Source organism: Lipotes vexillifer, unplaced genomic scaffold, assembly GCF_000442215.2.
Source record: "Lipotes vexillifer unplaced genomic scaffold, Lipotes_vexillifer_v1.1 scaffold164, whole genome shotgun sequence".
In the NCBI taxonomy this organism is placed as follows: domain Eukaryota; kingdom Metazoa; phylum Chordata; class Mammalia; order Artiodactyla; family Lipotidae; genus Lipotes; species Lipotes vexillifer.
Window position 1 is genome coordinate 3525511 of NW_006789313.1, and position 13132 is coordinate 3538642.

The following is a 13132-nucleotide window of genomic DNA, read 5'->3' on the forward strand; positions in this document are numbered from 1 at the left end:
TTTCCCTTTGAATCTTCTGGCTTGCTTGTTCTAATGAAGTGAGCTGCCATGTTGTAAACTTCCTTATGGAGAGGCCCATGTGGCAAGGAACTATAGGCAGGCTTTGGCCAACATTCAGAGAGAAGCTGAGGCCCTCAGTCCAATAGGCCACGAGGAATTGAATTCTGTCCATGAACACATGAGAGACGATGGAAGTCAATCCTCCCCCCATTGATCTTTGATATGACCAGCCCTTGCTGACACCTTGAATGCAGCCTGTGAGGGACCCTGAGTCAGAAGACCCAGCTAAGCCCCAGTTGGATTCCTGACCCACATAAAGTATGAGACAGTAAATGTTGTTTTAAGTCCCTAAGTTTTGGGATAATTTGTAATACAGCAATAGATAACTCATACAGTCTGCCTGTATTTAGATCCCACCACTGATTAGCTATGTAACCTTGGGCAAGTAACTCGAATTCTATGCCTCAGCCAACTCAACTGTAAAATGTAGACAATAATAATGATACTGACTGTATAAGACTACTGTAGGACTAAATGATTTAATTCATATAAAAGCCAAATAGTGCCTGGCACACAGTCAATGTGAGCTTACTACTGCTACTGCATTACTACAATTATCATCATCATCATCATTAAAAGTTTTGGAAGGACCATTGTGTATATCCTTCTAGAGAAACACACAAGGTCACCACCAGGCAATTAAGACTAATTGCTGCTCCTTAGGGAGTTATTCTTACATTTTCAGCATTAACTTCCCAAGCTTGGGCTAGCTTCATGCGATTCTATATTTGGAATGGCATGTCCACATACACAGGTGGTCCTAGAGAGCCCAGTGCCTCAAGAAGCCCAGGATATCCTAAAATATTTCTGAAGTATTTGGGAAATGACCTCTTCAGCCATCTTTTCGTATCTGATCCCTTTCATCATGGTGTGATTTTACCCAAGGATTTTTAGCACACAGTCATGGATTTATCTGATGAAAAAATGGAGAAGACCTCTGGCCTCAGGGATTGGCAAGCCATCACTTAACCGGAACTCTGAGAAGAGCCTACAACTGCCCTTCCTAAGATTTACTCTGGAATCTTGCAGAACTTTTTCTCTGGGGATGCCGGCAGGGAGGTGGGGGAGGGGTGTCTACAAGAGGGAAAGGCCATATTAAAGGATCGTTATTGGTCATTTCTCTTTCCTTACCTGTAAACGAAGAATAATATTTTACTTTCTGTACTTTTCTGAGCTGTCTTATTAGAAATGAATGAATGAATGAATGATGATATCTTTAACACATCTGTTACAGCAAAAGGAGGCTTCAGGTAATGAGTACCTTTGATTTAAACAAAAAAAAAACTGCCAAAAGGTAACAGATGGAATGTTAAGTACTGGCTGAATGAGCCTCGCAATTTTTGCAGAAATGGGGCTGAACTCAGATCTCAAGGAATTCTTCTCCTAGATATCCAAGAATGCCATAAAGGCACCACCTGTTGACCAGGGCAAGGAAGTTGTCACTCAAATGGACATCAATCTACTCTTTTCTGTCCCTTCCCAATTTGTTTTCTGTAAGCTTGCAGCAGCTGCTGGGAGAGAAATAGCCTCAGAAGAGGTGCCCGTAGCTGTGCTGACTCTGAGAGAGAAGAAAAAAACCTATCAATATAAGTGCTTTGGACCAATCTGCAGGATCTAATTTGACTATCCCAAATTTCAAGTAATTAAAAGAGTTCTTTGTCTCCTCTTTGCTTGAACTGGAGGCATCAAGCATAGTGATTTGGTCTGGCTTTGAAATAAGACAGACTAAGACGTAAATCCAAATTTAGCTTAAAAGGCATTCCTTAACCCGCAATCTCTTCATCTATAAAATGGTGATAAAAATGCCTATCTCACAGAGTTGTTGATAGCTATTATTATGATATGAGAGATAATGTTTAAGATGGAAGATCGGCGCAGGGGCGGAGAGAGAGATTGAAAGCTGGACCTGCCTCTGCGAATGCTGGTTTAGGGACAATGGCATCACTGCTAGCATAAAGCACTTTGCATGTTCCAGGATAACTGAGGGATGGTGTGAAGCAGCAGTCCCAGCCCCCTGGCCTTCAGCAGTGTATTGCTGCCTCCTGGAAATTCTACTCTGCCCTGTTTGTTAGAAGAACTGAAAACCAATCATCGTATAGGGCTGAGCCTAATCCTATTTACTCAATGCAGCCCATTCTGACTGCTCCAGCCCGTGGCAATCTCACCCTTCCAAAAAGCTTCTGCTCCACTCACTGGACACTAAACAAGTCTTAATTTCCATTGCTGCTTACCTTACTGTACTATGTTTATAGTTTGTCTCAGAAACTAAGTCGCAGATCCTTGAGGATGGAAAGGGTCCCAGGAGTAGGCACCGTGAACTGTGCTCCACAAACTGCTCTGTGGATCTCTAAGATTCTGTAGAGGTGACTCAGGTCTATCAGCTGGGATGAGAGAACTGGGCTCCCAGTGCAAATCTTGGACTCATCACCCTCACTGTCTCCTACTAGCTTTAGCCAGAAGACCCTGGCTTTCATCCATTTTGCTTTTACACTTCAACAGTGATGATGATGATGGCGTATTTATTGAGCAGGCCGGTGGACAATGTCCCCAAATATCTCCTTAGGCCCTACCATTGTAGGGGATTTGCCGGCCCAGTTTCCAACTGCCTAAGGGCTTTCTCTGGCAGCCAGAGAATTCACTCCCCTGGGACAGCCTTCAACACTGACTGGAGATAGTATGTAAATAACCTCAGGTTCCTTGACCTTCTGGGGGTGACTCTGAGGTGGGTGTTCCTTACTGACCCCCAGAGCTCCGCACTGTGATTAGGCTCCACTTTCTCACAGTGGAAACTGGCTTGATAACCTACCCCTTACTGGCTTTCTTCCCTTCCCCATCTCACTTCCTCACTTATAGGTATTTCCTGGGATCATCTCCCAAATCCTTGTCTCAGGGTCTGCTTCTGGGAAAGCAGACATTAACTCAGCATCTGTTCATTACCAATCACTGTTCTAAAAGCTTTACAGATACTGACCACTTCAATTCTTCAACCGTCCTATTAACAACTTTAAATTGTATTTTCATTTGCAAATATGAGATTGAAGCAAGGAAGGGTCAGCTGTCTCACCTGAGTTCATAAAGCTAATATATGCTGATGCTAGGATTCAAAGCATAGGGTTCCATAATGAGGAGACTTTGAAATTTGCTGATCCACATTGATATCCTGCCCATTCGAGAAGAATCACAGCTTCCTCCAGAAGTCCTTGGCAAAGCTCATTTTCTCCCGTTAACTCCTGAATCTTGTCTTTGCTTTTAAATATTTTAAGTCTAGATGACCTTGGTCTGTGGTTTGAAGGTGACTCTATGGGAGGCATTGTTTTTTTTAATTGGAGTCAGAGTTGATTATCAATGTTGTGTTAGTTTCAGGTGCACAGCTCAGTGATTCCGATATACATATGCATATACCTATTCTTTTTCAGATTCTTTTCCCATATAGGTTATTACAGAATATTGAGTAAAGTTCCCTGTGCTATACAGCAGGTCCTGGTTGATTATCTATTATATATATAGCAGTGTGTATCTGCTAATCCTAAAGTCCTAATTTATCCTTCCCCCCACCTTTTATTTTGTTTCTTACATACCAAACTCTGTTATGGAGGTCAGGGCAGGGGCGATGCAACAGGGAGAAGCAGGGTGTCCTGACGTCTTGACTGGGTGGTGTTTATTATTTCTGCTGGCTCCCTTGTCACTGGAGGAATAAGGCCTTGGTTCTAGAAATCATTCCTCCAAGGATGGTAGTACCAATAACACAGATGTAGATGTTGGGAGGAAGGAGAAGCTAGCTGACGTGGAAAACGAGAGTTCGTGGGGAAGGCTCTTCTGTTTTAGTCACGTTTTAGTCATGTTGTGTTTGAAGAAATGGTGATACACACAGTTGGAAACATTCAGCATGAGGTTAGAAAAAGTGAGCTTGGAACTTGGAAGAGGTGGTAATAAAGATATGGGCCTAGAGGTGGTGGTGGATGAAGTCATAGGGGAGGATAAGACTTGCATTTATAGAGGATGAAGGAGGCTCAAGGATGGAATATTGGGGAACACCCATTCCTGATGAAGAAGAGAAGTCATCAAAGGAGGCGGAGAGGTAAGAGAGCCAGGGTAGTGCTTCCCAAGGATGAGGAAGGGGAATAGTATTAGTTTCAAGAAACAGTAACTAATCAATAGGGCCACATACTACAATGGTCAAGAAGGAGAACAAGGGCCAAAATTAAAATGTCATGCTTGGGATGTCTCTCTTGACCTTGGAGGTCAGAGACTAGAATGTTGAGGTAGAAACTAATGAGAAGAAAGGTATGGAAAATGTGAAAAGTGGTGTGTATGTGGTGTGTCATGCAATTTAGTAAATCAATCCTTTGCTTTTGTGAAGGGTATTCTAGAACCACCCAATCCCCAAACCTCCTCAATACACTGTTTTAATGTATAAGTGTTTAAGTGAGGAGTCTTTAAGGTTGACCTCAATCTTAACTGTCTGGGTTTGTTTTGTTTATTTGTTTGCTTGGTTGGTTTTAAAGACTAGCAAATCATTTCTTAGGGAACAAATACTCTAGCTAGCCACTAGAGAATTACCACACAGGTATTATTGATTTTTAAAGAATTAGACTGTAGTCAATTTACTTAACATCACAACTTAATAGAAGGCAAAATAATTTTATTTGATGATTAAGAAGATATTCCAGGACCTGGCTGTACCTCTGGGACATCACCCTGAATTCCATTACAAAGACAGCAGGGAAAACAAATGCTAGACAAGGAGCCAGGAGGTCTGGGCCTAGTCCCAGCTTTCATCAATTCAGCTCACCTCAGAGAGCCTCAGTTTTCTTATCTTAGAATGAGGAGGTTGACTTTATCAGAGAGTCCCAGACCAGTACTGGTCTCTGATGATGTTTGCATCCTCTCCTTTGCAGCAAAGGAAGGAGGGAAGTGGGGAGTGGAGAGAGAAAGAAAGAGAGAGAGAGAGAGGAAGGAAGGAAGGAAGGAAGGAAAGAAAGAAAGAAAGAAAGAAAGAGAGAAAGAAAGAAAGAAAGAAAGAAAGAAAGGAAGGAAGGACGGAAGGAAGGAAGGAAGGAAGGAAAGAAGATATAAAGAAAGAAAAGAAAGAAGGAAAAATTATGTAGTGAGTGTTACATTGCAACATGAGTTGTTTATGAAGTCAAATTTATTTATTTTTAATTCTAAGATTTGTCATTTCTACTGTATGCTAAACTGTTCTTTTATAAAACAATGTTCTCGGCATTAACAGATTTTTTTAATATGTTTACATAGCAACATAAAAAGCTAGCAACCTCATGGTACTGCTGAAAATTTTCTCTAGATTTTACTGGTCTGTGGACACACTGGGCTAGAATGCTCTTCAATCCTAGGTTGAATGTGTCAAGTAGAGTTTAAAATCTCTGACTTTTATTTATTTATTTATTTTCACATCTTTATTGGAGTATAAATGCTTTACAATGTTGTGTTAGTTTCTGCTGTGCAACAAGGTGAATCAGCTATATGCATACATATATCCCCATATCCGCTCCCTCTTGAGCCTCCCTCCCACTCTCCCTATCCCACCCCTCTAGGTGGTCACAAAGCACTGAGCTGATCTCCCTGTGCTATGCAGCAGCTTCCCACTAGCTATCTATTTTACATTTGGTAGTGTGTATATGTCAATGCTACTCTGTGACTTCATCCCAGCTTCCCCTTTCCCCCCACAACCATGTCCTCAAGTCTGTTCTCTACGCCTGCATCTTTATTCCTGCCCTGCCACTAGGTTCATCAGTACCACTTTCTTAAATTCCATGTATATGTGTTAGCATACGGTATTTGTTTTTCTCTTTCTGACTAACTTCACTCTGTATTACAGTCTCTAGGTCCATCCACCTCACTACAGATAACTCAATTTTGTTCCTTTTTATGGCTGAGTAATATTCCATTGTATATATGTGCCACATCATCTTTATTGATTCATCTGTCAATGGACACTTAGGTTGCTTCCATGTCCTGGCTACTGTAAATAGAGCTGCAGTGAATATTGTGGTACATACTCTTTTGGAATTATGGTTTTCTCAGGGTATTGCCCAGTAGTGGGATTGCTGGGTCATATGGTAGTTCTACTTTTAGCTTTTTAAGGAACCTCCATACTGTTCTCCATAGTGGCTGTATCACTTTACATTCCCACCAACAGTTCAGGAGGGTTCTCTTTTCTCCACACCGTCTCCAGCATTTATTGTTTGTAGATTTTCTGATGATGGCCATTCTGACAGGTGTGAGGTGATACCTCATTGTGGTTTTGATTTGCATTTCTCTAATGATTAGTGATGTTGAGCATCTTTTCATGCATTTGTTGGCCATCTGTATGTCTTCTTTGGAGAAATGTCTGTTTAGGTCTTCTGCGCATTTTTGGATTGGGTTGTTTGCTTTTGTGATATTAAGCTGCATGAGCTGCTTGTATACTTTGGAGGTTAATGCTTTGTCACTTGCTTCATTTGCAAATATTTTCTCCCATTCTGAGGGTTGTCTGACTTTTATTTGGATCTCAGATGAGAGCAACAGGAGGCACCCAGCAGCACTGCCAGTGTCTGAACTCTTATCAGAGTCTGGGAGCTATCTGCCATACTTGTCAGCAGCAGTGACATATTGAGAAGAAATTTCAAAAGCAGAGCTCTCATCCCAGGACACTGGAGCTCTGAATGCCAATGAAAAATTGTGCATCCTTGTAGAGTAGAGAGAAAGAAGATGTGTTTTGACAAATTCCTTAATCACTGTAAAGGAAATTTCACCAGCTCAAAGATACTGGAAATGAGACCCGCTCAGCACAGGCTGGAGAGACAAATTAACCCGGAAGTTGACTACAGAAACATTACCTTAGAACCAGAATAAAAGTTATTTATGTCCATTTTTACCTCCTGAAATGTGGGTCTTACCCTGGCACCTGAAATAAATGACACAAAACTCCATTCATCTCCTTCCCACTGTGTACCTGCCTATTTCTGAAGGAACTCTTAAAACTGTAGCAGGTCAGAGCAAATTGTCACTGGCAGCAGCTTCAATATATCTGTGCCACTAAACTGCAGGCAGGAAGAATTAAGATGCAGAAATTAGGAATCAAGGGCATTGAGTTTAATGTAACTGAGACTTATCTAAGTGTAGTTTCATAGATCTCAATCTCATAAAGCCCTAGGCAAAACCTGAGGTGGGCACTGATGATTCTACCTACCGAGGAAGCCATGAATTTCAATACACCATAGCAACAGAATACATTTCTCATTAAAGATGCGGACATAATACAGTTCAGAACAAAACTCCATAAGAAACAAACAACGAAAAGCAGTGTTTGTGTTCCCCATGAACTCGCAATGAGTGAGATCTGCCCAGAATGTTTTGCTTATTGGGGCAGGAAATTGTTTCCTGAAATCAGAGGCATTGTGTCTTTTTTGGTGAGTAGAGGCCTCCTGAAAGCCAAATGAGAACGGAACTTAAGAGAGACAGGCATACAAACAGACCTGAAGGGCAGGCATTGGAAATCAATACAAAGGAAAAGGAAGGGGATGGATCTGCAAGAGAGATCTCAGGATTTTCTTTTTTTTTTCAGACGTGCGAATTTTCGTTCCCCCACCAGGGATCAAACTGTCACTTCTTGCCGTGGAAGCATGGAGCCTTAAGCACGGCACCACCAGGGAAGACCCTCATGATTTTCTACTGCACTTTTACAAGACACTTTGATAAACATTTGCTAATCACCAAGTCATTTAATCCTTAAAGTAACCTTGAGAAGCAGGTCTTTTCATTCCCATTTTCCAGAAGATGAAATAGGTTCTGAGAGTTTAAATCACTTGCTCAGAGTCATACAATCCTTAAATTGTAGAGTCTTACCCAGGACTCAAACCCTCATCTGCCTAATGTAAACTTCGTGTTATATACACTAAGTAAATTTGAGGTCAAACAGTGGTTGACCTGGAGGCAAATGCAAATGAGCCATGATACTACTGTGGCTTAATCTATTGCTTTAACAAACAGTTCCTGCTGGAGATGCCCTGAGGATGAATCAGCTCAAAGGATGGCATAGGGCCTCCCAGGCTTCTGCAGGTGTGCCCAGCTTGCCTCCATCTCTGCTGAGTTTCAGTCAAAACGCCCCCTGAAACAGAGCCCCCTCTTAATTTTAGGAGACTTTCACCAGAGTGGCATATTAACTCTGACCTTATTATGTAATCTTCCAATCTTAAGGTGTCAGAAAAATAAAATAAAGACATTTTCCATGTGTTAACTGCAGGAGGTCTTCTTAACTGTGAATCCTTGCCTGTGTTAAGCAGTTGTGACGTCTGTGACTTTTATGAGAGAGAGAGAACAGATATCATCAGAAAAAGACAAATATTTTCCTGCATCTGTCCCCTTGCTAATGAAGAAAGGAATTGAAGTCAAGGCTTTTTGGTATGGCTTCCAATTCTTTGATCAAAGGAATTCATCAACTTAGTAGCTTATCACAAATATCTTGGAAACAAATGATAATCATTACTTAACATTAAAAAAAAAAAGACTAATGTAAGTGTGTACACCATTATTCCTATCAGTGCAGAATCAAAAGCAGGTGTCCTGTTTAGGAATATTTCTGTTCATGGGCTTAATTGGTAACAATACCCTCTTGCCCTCCCACCAGTAAAAGACCTTCACAGTTTAAATACTTGAAAAAAAGCACAGAAAGGTGTTTTTTTTTCTCTTTGCTAATGGAAAAATAAATAAATCTTCAGTCAATATATAGATAGTACTCATGTGTATGGTGTTGGATCAAAAAAGATGGCAGCTAGCAGAGGTCAGTCCCCTCCTCACCTCTACAGTTATTCCATCATTGCCTTTTATACTTTCCCCAGGTGGAACGTGAGTCAATGCAGGCCAAAGTCATGAGCATAATTAACTGGAGAAATGCATTTTCAGCAGATGGATGACTCCTGTAGCTGGGAGGTGAGGCTGAAATGGATATTGAAGACAGATTCAATGTTGTGTAGAGTTTAATATATCTCCAATAATTCGGGTGAAGGCTATATTTACCAAGTGTGGCCTCTTAGTTTCTGCGTCTCCAAGAATGGTAGGTCTTAGTTAGTCACCAGGCTTGGGCCTGCCTTCCCTATGGTTAAACCAGCAAAGGTTTATGAGGCTCTTGGCCAGAGTAAAGGGGCCAGGGTCTTTGACCAGCAAATAGAGTGAGACTAACTGGCCCTCCTGGAATTGAATCCACAACCCCGGCCTCATTAACACCACTTGAGCAACTGACCACCACGAGTAATAAAGCATAGCAAATGAGATACTGAATTATAAGACTGTAGCCATTTTTCATTATTTTAAAGCTGTATCAATCTTTCTGGCAAAACACATATAAGAGGCCCTGTTATGTGAGAAAATCCTCAGAACCAACACTTCATGTGAGAATTTGCCAGAGGGAAAAATAAAATACATGAATTTTATTTCAATAATCAGGCTTCAGACTTTGTCAGGCCTTTAAAAAGTATATGTGTAAAAGGTACAGAAGTTCTGAAAGGATAAAAATTAGAAATTTCTTGTTTGGCCCTGCAGGCCTAGGGGCTGTTATTACGTGCTTTCCAGCTGTTGGTGATATTGGCTGCACGGTGCCCCACATTCAAATGCTGCTGGTTTCCAGGGCTGGCTCTGAACAATTCAAGCATCCCAAGGGTATTTTATTGCTCTGTGGGCACCTCACTGGACTATTAATAAATGGCAGAGAGCTTTCAGGGGTTTAGAAACCTGGGAGGCTTGGCTTTTTCCAATGACACTAGTAGCTGCTATGTCCTCTAAGACCTAAAGTCCAAGTCCTCTAGCTCTCTACGAAGAGAAACTGGTTTTGGGAGATACCCAGTTTAAAATACAGGACGTGGGGCTTCCCTGGTGGCGCAGTGGTTGAGAGTCAGCCTGCCGATGCAGGGGATGCGGGTTCGTGTCCCGGTCTGGGAAGATCCCACATGCCGCGGAGCGGCTGGGCCCATAAGCCATGGCCGCTGGGCCTGTGCGTCCGGAGCCTGTGCTCCACAACGGGAGAGGCCACAACAGTGAGAGGCCCGCGTACTGCTACATAAAATAAAATAAAATAAAATACAGGTTGTGGAGGAGCAAACCTGATATGTGGGGATATAGGGTGGTGGGGAGGGTTTGTATCAAACTGATGGTTTCTATTTTGCTGTTCTAGAAGCAAGGCGGCACAGTATAAAAAGTACCGAAAAGTATTAGGCTTGGAGTCAGACAATCCAAGTCTGAATGACAGCTCTGCCACTTACCAGATGTATAAATTGACAAGTAACTTAATCTTAGTTTATTCTCTCCCAGACTTCATGGAAGGACTAACAAAGCCCAATATCTGAAATCTATCTCTCTATCTACCATCTACCTACCTATCATCTATCTACTATCCATCTATCTTACCCATACTAGTTTCCTTTCTTTACACCCTGTCTTTCAACTAACCCTGCGGACAAGGGCTTCAGCTGTCATATTCAGTGTTATATCTGCAGGCCTGGATGAATTAAATCCTAAAGTGGTGAGATAATTTGATCACCTGACTACAGCATCATTACTGGTAAATTTTGGGGAAATCTTAGAGAATGGGAGAGGATTTCACACGGAGGTGAATGTTCTACTTTCCCCCAAATATAGGCTGAAACTATAGGCTGAGCCCCGGAATAAATCCTAGACTGGGTAATTAAACAGATCACTTTTGTGCACACGAAAGCAATGTAAGGACCACCCAGAATCCAAGCGGATGCACTCAGTGTCAGAGCAAGGAGTGTCGTTCCCACTTCCTTTTGTGGTGGGGTTATTTGACCGATAAAGCAGGTAGTGCCTGTCCTACCCCACGTATCTTGATTTCAGTGTGGGAAAAAGGCATTTGTAGTCTCATGGACAAGAAAAAATTGGGGCTGCAAAATAATATATTTAGGTAGGTTCTTTACCTATCAAATACTCATAGACAAAAGTATGAAACTTGACCCAAGAAGGTGTCTAGTGATATGGCAAAGTTATGCCATACCATAGTTTAATGATAATTAGCACTTTGGATGGCATAACCTAGATTCAAAAATGTCTTAAAGGATCATATATAGACAGAAATAAATAAAATGAATTAGAAGAGAAAGAAATATTTTTTAAAGCTGGTACTTAAGTACTTAGACATGACTAAAGTGGGGAAGTCTTGACTTTAGTGGCTCATGTGGGAAAGAGAAAAAAAACTACAGAAATTCTAGTTAAATGCAGACATAAGGTGCCATTGGTGCTGCTCCAAAGCCAATCCAATATTAGGCTGCATGTACAGACTGTCCAAAACGAGGAGAGCACTACGAATTAGGAGGAAGAAGACAGACCAGGTTGTGGAGGAGCAAACCTGATATGTGGGGATATAGGGTGGTGGGGAGGGTTTGTATCAAACTGATGGTTTCTATTTTGCTGTTCTAGAAGCAAGGCGGCACAGTATAAAAAGTACCGAAAAGTATTAGGCTTGGAGTCAGACAATCCAAGTCTGAATGACAGCTCTGCCACTTACCAGATGTATAAATTGACAAGTAACTTAATCTTAGTTTATTCTCTCCCAGACTTCATGGAAGGACTAACAAAGCCCAATATCTGAAATCTATCTCTCTATCTACCATCTACCTACCTATCATCTATCTACTATCCATCTATCTTACCCATACTAGTTTCCTTTCTTTACACCCTGTCTTTCAACTAACCCTGCGGACAAGGGCTTCAGCTGTCATATTCAGTGTTATATCTGCAGGCCTGGATGAATTAAATCCTAAAGTGGTGAGATAATTTGATCACCTGACTACAGCATCATTACTGGTAAATTTTGGGGAAATCTTAGAGAATGGGAGAGGATTTCACACGGAGGTGAATGTTCTACTTTCCCCCAAATATAGGCTGAAACTATAGGCTGAGCCCCGGAATAAATCCTAGACTGGGTAATTAAACAGATCACTTTTGTGCACACGAAAGCAATGTAAGGACCACCCAGAATCCAAGCGGATGCACTCAGTGTCAGAGCAAGGAGTGTCGTTCCCACTTCCTTTTGTGGTGGGGTTATTTGACCGATAAAGCAGGTAGTGCCTGTCCTACCCCACGTATCTTGATTTCAGTGTGGGAAAAAGGCATTTGTAGTCTCATGGACAAGAAAAAATTGGGGCTGCAAAATAATATATTTAGGTAGGTTCTTTACCTATCAAATACTCATAGACAAAAGTATGAAACTTGACCCAAGAAGGTGTCTAGTGATATGGCAAAGTTATGCCATACCATAGTTTAATGATAATTAGCACTTTGGATGGCATAACCTAGATTCAAAAATGTCTTAAAGGATCATATATAGACAGAAATAAATAAAATGAATTAGAAGAGAAAGAAATATTTTTTAAAGCTGGTACTTAAGTACTTAGACATGACTAAAGTGGGGAAGTCTTGACTTTAGTGGCTCATGTGGGAAAGAGAAAAAAAACTACAGAAATTCTAGTTAAATGCAGACATAAGGTGCCATTGGTGCTGCTCCAAAGCCAATCCAATATTAGGCTGCATGTACAGACTGTCCAAAACGAGGAGAGCACTACGAATTAGGAGGAAGAAGACAGACTGGAATGCTTATAACTAGGCCATCAGAGGTGATGGAGGCTCTGGAAACTGTGCTACAGGGGGTGGCCAGGGAAGGAGGAATGTTTAGCCAGGAGATGGGAAAAGTGGATGGTGGGTCACAGAGGTGAGCATGACAGGTGCCCTCCCAGTATGTGAAGGGCATGATGTGCAGATGGTTTGCTTTACTCTAGGCAGGCTTCAGAAGAGGCACTAGGGCCAAGGTGCAGCCTCTGGAAGAAAGCAGTTTGGGTAAAATATAAGAAAAAAACACACTATTTTTCTTAGCGTCTCTGACGTCCAGTAGAAAGTGTGAGACTGGAGTCCAGGAAAGAGGTCTGAAGGTAGAGCCAAGAGAAAGGCCATCAACACAGAAGCTGCAAAATTGGTTGCGGTTTTCAGTGTCCTCTGCCACCAGTAGCCCGGAATTGTCATACATACATCTTCTGGGTTCCTCTTCATCCGAGGGGCACCGCTCTTC